This window comes from Urocitellus parryii, chromosome 8, assembly GCF_045843805.1.
Source record: "Urocitellus parryii isolate mUroPar1 chromosome 8, mUroPar1.hap1, whole genome shotgun sequence".
NCBI classification, from domain to species: Eukaryota; Metazoa; Chordata; class Mammalia; order Rodentia; family Sciuridae; genus Urocitellus; species Urocitellus parryii.
In genome coordinates, this window is record NC_135538.1 from 133,030,366 (window position 1) to 133,041,506 (window position 11,141).

Here is an 11,141-nt window from a genome sequence, read left to right on the forward strand (position 1 = left end):
AAGGAAAAGATTTCTAGAGAGAGGTGGTGTGTAGTTTGGGTTTGGGATGTTCCCCCAGGCCCATGGGCTGAAGGTATAATCACTAGCCTGTGACTCTGGGAGGTGGTAGAAACTTTGGAGGTGGGTTTTAGTGGGAGGAAGTTGAGCCATTGGTGGTATGTCTTTGAAAGGAAATTCAGGAAACAAGCCACTCCCTCATTTGGCTTTGATGCCACAATGAGTGAGTATCTTTGCTCTATCCCTTACTGTGGCCATGATGAATTGTCTTGCCATAGGCCCTCAAGCAAAAAATCAATCAATCAATCAATCAATCAATAAAATAAAGGTCAACCAAGCCTAAAATATCTTAAACCATGAGATTTTTGGAGAACCAAAAGGGTGTCCTTTTGGTTTACTATTTTATGTTGATTAACACAAGGATGGTGCCTCATGAGGTCACATCCTGGCAAGTTGTTCAGAAGACTTGGGACCTTGCCCTCCTCTTCCTACTGGTGTTTACCTAAAGGCCTATCCTTGTGAAACTGTAGAGGGACTTTGGGAACACTGAAAGAGAAAAACTCTCCATGCAGCGGAAGTACAACTCTTAGGGAGATGAGAACCTGCCACAAAACAGAAGGGTGTTGCTTTAGTTTTGCCTGATGAAGAAAAGGAGGGCGTGATCAGCACGGAAAGTTGGTATACATGGTAAGCCGTCTTCCACAATGTCTGTGGCCATGGCTGCCGCAGCCTCAATGCCTTCCTCATTCAACTACATGACATTCTTGTGCACAAACTTGGAGAGATACAAATCTGTCTCAGTTAACATTGCAGACAAGTCTGCCTAGCCCTGTTGGAAGGCATCAACCATTCCCAAACGCTGAAGCACAGTCTCCATGTAATAATCCTCCTGCAGTTTACATCTTGGAAGGAAATCTTCATCTTCACCATAGTATAAAATTTGGCTTAGTCCAGGCTATGAATTTCTCAAAAGTAAGGTTATTTTCAACCTGAAAGACAAGAATTACCAGTTTCCATTCAGACTTCAGTGTGTATCTACAAACACACATACATTTCCATGATCATTTTATGTTGACTGTCCACACAGGACAGGCAGTTCCTTCAGCTGCCAGAAAAGTTATGAGGGCTCTGAGTCATCCGCTACCCCTTGTGCTATCCATGTGTGACTTCCCTGCAGGGAGACTGTGGCTGCCCCTCCTTATCCATTCACTATTGAATCATGTTTCCTTCTGAGAAGTGTCCATGCCCAGTGGATGGTGGTTTTCTGGTGGTATTTTGGGTTTGAATGAGGTTTAGTTTTGAAGACTAGGAACCACTGATGGAAAGGAAAAATACTACTGGAAAAGGAAGGGCTCTCAGTGTGAGCCACTCCTGGAGAGGACACCTGCTCACATGGGTTTTGCAACTTTTTGTGGAAACTCCTCATCACAGTTAGGGAGATAAACAAAGGGAGAGCCCATGGGAGCTTCTTTGCTCACAGAGACCCCTTAGATCATCACAATTCACTGCCACCATTGAGAAGATGGTTAACTCTCTTGCTATGGGATCATATCACAAGGAAGCAAGCAGGACACAGATGGGCGGTTTCAGCTGTTGGGTTGTAGATATGTGAAAACTGGGCACAGGATGTAACCAATTCTTCCCACAGAAATTCTGCATGCAAAAGAGTGCAACCCATCCCGACTCACTGAACTGAGGTCCACGTGCTCATCTGGGAGCAGAATGATCATGCTCTACTTGGTGCCAGCATAGGGCAGCTCCAGCACCTGTATCTGGGCCTCACTGATGTAGGGAGTGCTAAAATTGGCTTCCTAATATATCATCTGCACTGTTTTTTCTTCCTCCTGAGAAGAAGGATCACACAAGCACAAAATTTAAAACAGTATGAAAGGGCCAAGAAAACTCTCAATTCCGCTGTGATCCATCATTGGTAAAACTAATAAATAGTTATCTAAAACATGCCTTAAAAAGAGAGGGGAGTACTTTAATACATACAAGCTTCCTTGTTGCATTAAATTGTATTTTCAGAGATTAGGGAGTTTCCAAACTATTCTAATTAATCTGATTTAATTGAAATTATGCCTCATAGACAACTAAGGCCTTTGCCTCTCATGTTTATTTATTTTTTTGAGTTTTTTTAAATTGGTTGTTCACAACATTACAAAGCTCTTGACATATCATATTTCATACATTAGATTCAAGTGGGTTATGAACTCCCAATTTTTACCCCAAATGCAGATTGCAGAATCACGTCGGTTACACATCCACAATTTTACATAATGCCATATCAGTAACTGTTGTATTCTGCTACCTTTCCTATCCCCTACGTTCCCCCTCCCCTTCCCTCACATCTTCTCTCTCTACCCCATCTACTGTAATTCATTTCTCTCCTTGTTTATTTTCCCATTCCCCTCACAACCTCTTATATGTAATATTGTATAGCAATGAGGGTCTCCCTTCATTTCCATGCAATTGCCCTTTTCTCTCCCTTTCCCTCCCATCTCATGTCTCTGTTTAATGTTAATCTTTTCTTCCTACTCTTCCTCCCTGCTCTGTTCTTAGTTGCTCTCATTATATCAAAGAAGACATTTGGTATTTGTTTCTTAGGGATTGGCTAGCTTCACTAAGCATAATCTGCTCTAGTGCCATCCATTTCCCTGCAAATTCCATGATTTTGTCACTTTTTAGTGCTGTGTAATGCTCCATGGTGTATAAATGCCACATTTTTTTTTTATCCATTCATCTATTGAAGGGCATCTGGGTTGGTTCCACAGTCTAGCTATTGTGAATTGTGCTGCTATGAACATCGATGTGGCAGTATCCCTGTAGTATGTTCTTTTAAGGTCTTCAGGGAATAGTCTGAGAAGGGCAATAGCTGGGTCAAATGGTGGTTCCATTCCCAGCTTTCCCAGGAATCTCCATACTGCTTTCCAAATTGGCTGCACCAATTTGCAGTCCCACCAGCAATGTTCAAGTGTACCCTTTTCCCCGCATCCTCGCCAGCACTTGTTGTTGTTTGACTTCATAGTGGCTGCCAATCTTACTGGAGTCAGATGGTATTTTAGGGTGGTTTTGATTTGCATTTCTCTGACTGCCAGAGATGGTGAGCATTTTTTTCATGTACTTCTTGATTGATTGTATGTCCTCCTCTGAGAAGTGTCTGTTCAGGTCCTTGCCCCATTTGTTGATTGGGTTATTTGTTATCTTATTGTCAAATTTTTTGAGTTCTTTGTATACTCTGGATATTAGGGCTCTATCTGAAGTGTGAGGAGTAAAAATTTGTTCCCATGATGTAGGCTCCCTATTTACCTCTCTTATTGTTTCTCTTGCTGAGAAAAAACTTTTTAGTTTAAGTAAGTCCCATTTGTTGATTCTTGTTACTAACTCTTGAGCTATGGGTGTCCTATTAAAGAATTTGGAGCCCAATCCCACAATATGTAGATCGGAGCCAACTTTTTCTTCTATCAGACACAGAGTCTCTGATTTGATATCAAGCTCCTTGATCCATTTTGAGTTAACTTTTGTGCATGGCGAGAGGAGGGGGATTCAGTTTGATTTGGTTGCATATGGATTTCCAGTTTTCCCAACACCATTTGTTGAAGATGCTATCCTTCCTCCATTGCATGCTTTTAGCCCCTTTATCAAATATAAGATAGTTGTAACTTTGTGTATTGGTCTCTGTGTCCTCTATTCTGTACCATTGGTCCACCCACCTGTTTTGGTACCAGTACCATGCTGTTTTTGTTACTATTGCTCTGTAACATAGTTTGAAATCTGGTATGGCTATACTGCCTGATTCACACTTCCTGCTTAGAATTGCTTTTGCTATTCTGGGTCTTTTATTTTTCCATATGAATTTCATGATTGCTTTATCTATTTCTACAAGAAATGCCGTTGGGATTTTGATTGGCATTGCATTAAACCTATAGAGGACTTTTGGTAATATTGCCATTTTGATGATGTTAGTTCTGCCTATCCATGAATAGGGTATATTTTTCCATCTTCTAAGATCTTCTTCTGCTTCTCTCTTTAGGGTTCTGTAGTTTTCATTGTATAAATCTTTCACGTCTTTTGTTAGGTTGATTACCAAGTGTTTTATTTTTTTTTTTGAGGATATTGTGAATGGAGTGTTTTTCCTCATTTCCGTTTCAGAAGTTTTGTCACTGATATACAGAAATGTCTTTGATTTATGCGTGTTGATTTTATATCCTGCCACTTTGCTGAATTCATTTATTAGTTCTAGTAGTTTTTTTGTAGACCCTTTTGGGTCTTCTAGGTATATAATCATGTCATCTGCAAATAGTGATAATTTAAGTTCTTCTTTTCCTATTTTATGCCTTTAATTTCTTTTGTCTATCTAATTGCTCTGGCCAGTGTTTCGAGAACTATATGGTATAGAAGTGGTGATAGAGGGCATCCCTGTCTTGTTCCAGATTTTAGAGGGAATGCCTTCAATTTTTCTCCATTCAGAATGATGCTAGCCTGAGGCTTAGCATAGATAGCTTTTACAATGTGAAGGTAAGTTCCTATTATCCCTAGTTTTTCTAATGTTTTGAACATAAAGGGATGCTGTACTTTGTAGAATGTTTTTCTGTGTCTATCGAGATGATCATATGGTTCTTATCTTTGAGTCTATTGATGTGTTGAATAACATTTATTGATTTCTGTATATTGAACCATCCTTGCATCCCAGGGAATAATCCCACTTGATCATGGTGCACAATTTTTTTGATGTGCCTTTGTATCCGATTCGCCAGAATTTTATTGAGGATTCTTGCATCTAGGTTCATCAGAGATATTGGTCTGTAGTTTTCTTTCTTTGAGGTGTCTTTGTCTGGTTTCAGAATCAGGGTGATGTTGGCCTCATAGAATGAATTTGGAAGAGCTCCCTCTTTTTCTATTTCCTGAAATAACTTGAAAAGTATTGGTATGAATTCTTCTTTAAAGGTTTTATAAAACTCCGCTGTATACCCATCTGGTCCTGGGATTTTCTGGTTGGTAGTCTTTTGATTGCTTCTTCAATTTCATCCATTGATATTGGTCTGTTCAAATTGTGTGTATCCTCCTGACTCAGTCTGGGCAAATCATATGACTTAAGAAATTTATCGATACCTTCACTATCTTCTATTTTATTGGAATATAGGTTTTCAAAATAATTTCTAATTGTCTTCTGTATTTCTGTAGCATCTGTTGTGATATTGCCTTTTCATCCCATATGTTAGTAATTTGAATTCTCTCTCTTCTTCTCTTTGTTAGCATGGTTAAGGGTCTGTCGAACTTATTTATTTTTTTGAAGAACCAACTTTTAGTTTTGTTAATTTTTTCAATAGTTTCTTTTGTTTCAATTTCGTTGATTTCCGCTCTGATTTTAATTATTTCTTGCCTTCTGCTACATTTGCTGTTGTTTTGCTCTTCCTTTTCTAGGGCTTTGAAATGAAGTGTGAGCTCATTTATTTGTTGGTTTTTCCTTTTTTTGAGGAATGACCTCCAGGCGATGTATTTTCCTCTTAAAACTACTTTCATTGTGTCCCATAGATTCCGATATGTTGTGTATTTTCATTTATCTCTAAGAATTTTTTGATTTCCTCCTTTATGTCTTCTGTAACCCATTGATCATTCAGTAACATATTGTTCATTTTCCATGGGATGTAGGATTTTTCCTTTCTTCTTTTATCATTGATTTCCAGTTTCATTCCATTATGATCAGATAAAATGCATGGGATTATCTCCACCCCTTTATATTGACTGAGGGTTGCCCTATGGCATAATATATTTTTGAGAAGCATCCATGTGCTGCTGAGAAAAAAGTATATCCACTTGATGATGGTTGATATATTCTATATATGGCAGTTAAGTCTAGGATATTGATTGTGATATTGAGTTCTATAGTTTCTTTATTCAACTTTTGTTTGGAGGATCTGTCCAATGGTGAGAGAGGTGTGTGAAGTCACCCATAATTATTTTGTTGTGGTCTATTTGATTCTTGAACTTGAAGAGTATTTGTTTTATGAATGTCGCAGCACCATTATTAGGTGCATAAATATTGATAATTGTTATGGCTTGTTGATGAATGGTTCCTTTTAACTGTATATAATGTCCTTCCTTATCCCTTTTGATTAACTTTGTCTTGAAGTTGATTTTATTCGATATGAGGATGGCCACCCCTGCTTGCTTACGAGGACAGTGTGCATGGTATATTTTTTCCCAACCTTTCACCTTCAGCCTATGTATGTCTTGTCCAATCAGATGTGTCTCCTGGAGGAAGCACATTGCTGGATTTGTTTTTTTAATCCATGTTACCAGCCTATGTCACTTTATTGGAGAGTTTAAGCCATTAATGTTTAGAGTTACTATTGATATATGGTTTGTACTTCCTGCCATGTTTGATTATTTATCTTTTTTTTCTAATTTAGTTTGTTTCTCCATGATTAGCTTTCCCCCCATCCTCTGTGTTTACCGAGGTACTTCCCACTGATGGTTTTGGTTATTGTTTTACATTTCTTCCTTGTGTAGTGTTTTGCTCAAGATGCCTTGAAATGCTGGTTTTCTGGCTGCAAATTCTTTTAGCTTTTGTTTATCATGAAAGATTTTTATTTCGTTGTCATACCTGAAGCTTAATTTTGCTAGATACAGAATTCTTGGTTGGCATCTATTGTCTTTCAGTGTTTGAAATACGTTGTTCCAGGATCTTCTTGCTTTCAGCGTCTGTGATGAAAAATCCGTTGTTAACCTTATTGGTTTACCCCTCAATGTAATCTGCCTCCTTTCTCTTGTAGCTTTTAATATTTTCTCTTTGTTTTGTATATTGGATATCTTCATAACAATGTGTCTTGGCATTGGTCTACTGTGATTTTGTGTGCTCGGTGTCCTGTATGCATCTACAATTTGTATATTCATTTCCTTTTTTATTTCTGGAAAGTTTTCTGTAAGTATTTCATTCAGCAGGTTACTCATTTCCTTGGTTTGAACCTCTGTGCCTTCCTCTATCCTGATGACTCTTAAATTTGTTTTTTTTTTATGTTATCCCATAGCTCTTGGATTTTTTTCTCATGATTTTAACCAGCCTTTCTGAGTTGGCTAGACTCTTTTCAAGATGATATATTTTGTCTTCATTATCTGACGTTCTGGCTTCTACTTGCTCCACTCTGTTAGTGATACTCTTATTTGAGTTTTTAATTTGGTTTATAGTTTCTTTCATTTCTAGAATTATTGTTTGATTTTTTTTATAATCTCTATCTCCTGATAAAGATGCTTAACTTCTTCTTTTATCTGTTTATATAATTCATTTTCAATGTAATCTTTCATTGTTTGAATTTGCTGTCTCGTATCCTCTTTAAGGTTCCATTCCATCTGTCTACGGCATTCCTTGAGTTCCTTATATGACCATTTTTCTGATGGCTCTAGGTCCTCCTGAATATTTAGGCTGTCCTGCATTGTTTGTACTCCTTTTTTTCCTTGCTTTTTCATGCTGCTCATGTTATTTCTTGTTCTGTTTGACTGCTGAGTTACTGTTTATTCCTATAAATGTATTTGATGCTTGGGAGAAAAGGTATTAGAAGGGAAGGGAAGAAGTCACTAAAGAGAATGAGAGTAAGCAGATAGAATTCAAGGAAGGGGGAGTAAGAGAATTCAAAATAAATGAAAAGACAAATAATAATAAAAAAAATGAAAGTTAAAATAAAATAATAAAAAAATTTAAAAAAATATTTACAAAACAACAACAACAAAAAAATGAAAATGAAAAGAAACCCTAAATTAAAAAAAAAGAAAAGAAAAAAATTAATAAATGCAGTCTTAGAGTTTGATTAACTTCTCTTCTAGTAGGTTGAGCTGTGCCCAGTGGGCCAAGCTTCTCCTCTTAATAGGCGGGAGCCAATCACTGTGCAGCAGCTCTTCCTCCCAGACTGGCGGGTCTCCTATCCTGGGTGCCTAGGGCCTTCTCTTGTGTCTAGACACTTCCCTTCTTTTCCTCAAGCCAGGCCCCGCTCACTGGTGACGCTCACCACAATACTGGCTACACGCCAGGTCTGATGCTCCTGGGAGCTCTGTTTTCATGAAAGCCTGGGCACACTCTCCCTGTTTGCCATTCCCTCGGACCCTAAGTTTGTAGAGCTTGGGGCTGAGAACCCCCAGCGAATTTGCTTGCCCTCCAGTAGCCACGCCCCCAGTAACTGGTGCAAGGGACCTCAGTTGTCAGCACTGGTGGAAGCAGTAGCCGGGAGTTCAGCGCCGCGAGTCCCGCGCCACTCCTGATTCCCTAGGTCTGGCTATCGAGCTCATGGGAGAGCTGGGATGGGGGAGGGGCCCTTAAGGTTTCCCTGCTGTGTGGAGAGGGAAGGCTAGGGGATTACACACCTGTTGCCGCTGGTTTCAATGAATTTATCTCCTCCGATGCGTTTTGGTGACGTCAGTTCTCTGTCGTGGTGGTATCCCATGAAAAAGGTGACAGTTCGTTCCCTTTGCCGGGTGACCAATGCAACGGGTGGGTCCTGTCTGTCTCTCCCAAGCCCTGTTTTAATGCTGTGGCCATTGCCTATGCAGGCTCGGTTGGCATTTACTTCCATAGGATCAGAAGGGCCGACCAGTTGTTTTGGTGGGATCATTAGTGCTGAGTCATAGTGGTTTGGCTGTGAGAAGCAGGTGAACGAGTGCTTGAATGCAGCCGATTCGGGCCCGGTGTGTGTTCTGAGAGGCCCAGACTGTTCGTCCCAGATCCACGTCAGCTCTGCATTGCCTGGTGATCCTGAGCAAATAGCATTTAGACAGTTTACGACTCTTACGCCCACGCAGCTGAAGAGGTCAGAGATTTGATCTCTCCGTGCCCGCCGCCATGTTGGATCTCCTGCCTCTCATGTTTAATGGTAGGAATCTGCAGATGCTGAATCAATGTTATTATTAACTTATTAACAACACTTCAAATGGAAGCTTATTTTAATTTTAAAAATAATTGAAAATCTGGAGTGTGGCTTGGTGGTACAGTGCTTGGTTAACATACACAAGCCCTACAGTTGATGCCCCAATGTGCAAAAACAATAAAAACAAAACCCTTGATTCAGTAACAGTATGATCACATTCCCTGTGTAAACTCTGCCTCATGTTTAATAAACATATATATAAACATATATATATATATATATATATATATATATCGCCTCTTTTTGCTTTCTATCTATGCTACTTGTGTCTATAGCAAGATCTTTATGTCCAGAATGAGTTTTAGCCAATATATGTATGAGACTTTATCAGAGGCAGTTAGAGTGCTAATAGGTTGAAACCATAATAGACAGTATTATTATTTATTTATATATTTTTTTCCAATGATTTTAAAATTTATTAAGAGAGATAAGTTTGAAATTATTATTATCCATTTAAGTCTTTACAAAGTTAATCTTTTCTATTCAATTTCTTCATTAGACTATTATGATTTTTTAAAAAAGATTCTCCTACCTGGTTTATTTTGAAAGGCATTTCTCTTCTGAATGTTTTGTCAAACTGTTCCTTAGAAGTAGCTGGCATTGACAAATATCAACTTTTGAATTTGAACTTTCAAGACAAGCAGAGACTGTATCAGTTGATTTTCTGAACCCGTGGTGAATAAGGATGACATAATGTCTTGGAGATCCAAACATTCTGGTTTCAAATGGGCTGAGTTTGGATGGTTAAGTACAAAAATTAAAAACTCCATCTATGGGTTTGCATAGATGACAATGGCCACTGCAAGATCCACCAAGTTGAAGATGTTGAAAGACTTCTAATTCACTGGAGGAAAGCAGGTTGACAAAGCAGAAACTTCACACCAGGATTGAGAAGAAGACAAGCCACGAAGGAGAGAGGGGCTGGGTAGGAGCTGACATTACCTGGTGTGGGTAAGAGCAGTGTCAGATCTAAGGCCCTGTGGTCAGGCCCAGTTTTAACATTGTATAGCTACATAGCAAAATTTCAGCAGCAGACAACATTGCATAGCTCCAGATAAGGAGCATAGGAGGAGTTTTTGGAAAGTACTAGAAGAGATATTATGATTGCATCCTCCTGGCACCTGGTATCCCTGGAACAAATAATGATTTGTATAGGTGAAGTTACTATTTTTAACTTGGATAACAAGTGGTACATTCCCCCCAAAATAAATAATAAAGAGCATCCCTAGAAATATTCTTTCTCAAGAGGATAACAAGAAATAAAGATTCCAAGAAGAAATAGTGGAAAGGACTACCTCTATTTTTTATTATCTTATTTATTAGCAGAAATAGGGATGTTTGGAGTGGTGCAGCAGTATCTGAATTGTTTAAACATCAAACCATCATTGTTCTTGAGGACCAAGCTTAGAACTTCCACTCTGATAGAGCAATGGATGAGTTTTAGCCCCCATGATTGTATTTTCAGTGTGTGGAATGGATCAGCCCTGAGAAAGGCTCTGTAGCTGTTTATCAAGTCTAGGCTTCTCATGTGTGAATGAAGGGGGCTTAAGTGAGAGTCAGGAAAGAAGCAGTAGAAGTCAAGTTCACATGTAAAAGTTGGAGGAATGCAGTCCAAATTGACCTCAAGAACAAACTGAACCCCTTGCCAAGGGCATGACTTGGAGGATATCCGGCCATTGATCTTCTCCCAGAGGTGCTAGTCACTTGCCATGTAAATATTACAGGCAAGTGACAATATGTTCTCCTGTAAAATATTAACTGGGAAATCTGGCCTATGAATTTCTTTAATATTTGTATCAGCCATTCTTTAACATTTGTATCAGGAAAACAAATACTATTTGTCCATTGGTTTTGATAACATAAGGATTGATCAGATCTTCTGTGAGCCCATTAAGTTTCACACACACCATGATGCTCAGCCAGGCAACCCTGTTCTGACCTCCTGCAACACCAATGACATTTGCAGTGACAAGAAGCAGGAGAGTAGGGCAAGGGAGGACAGAGCTGTGGTGGGAGGAGAAAGGAATGACCCATAATTCTGACCTTTTGTCTCTTTTGAGACCCATGTATTTCTATGCTTCCTGGACTTCTCAGTAGCTTTAACAAAGGACAGAAGCTCCAGTTCGCATGATATCACTGAAGACAGGACTCCTTAAATGTCTTTGGAGAGAGAAGTGTTCAGTGAAGCCATGTTGCTAAATAAAATTGTCAGTGAGCTTCAAAACAGTC

General features: G+C 39.0%; 1 pseudogene; it reads right to left on the reverse strand.

Moving 5' to 3' along the window:
- Positions 1 to 583: 583 nt before the first annotated feature.
- LOC144249026 (serpin B9-like) lies at positions 584 to 9,513 on the reverse strand (annotated as a pseudogene).
- Between the last annotated feature and the right edge of the window lie 1,628 nt (positions 9,514 to 11,141).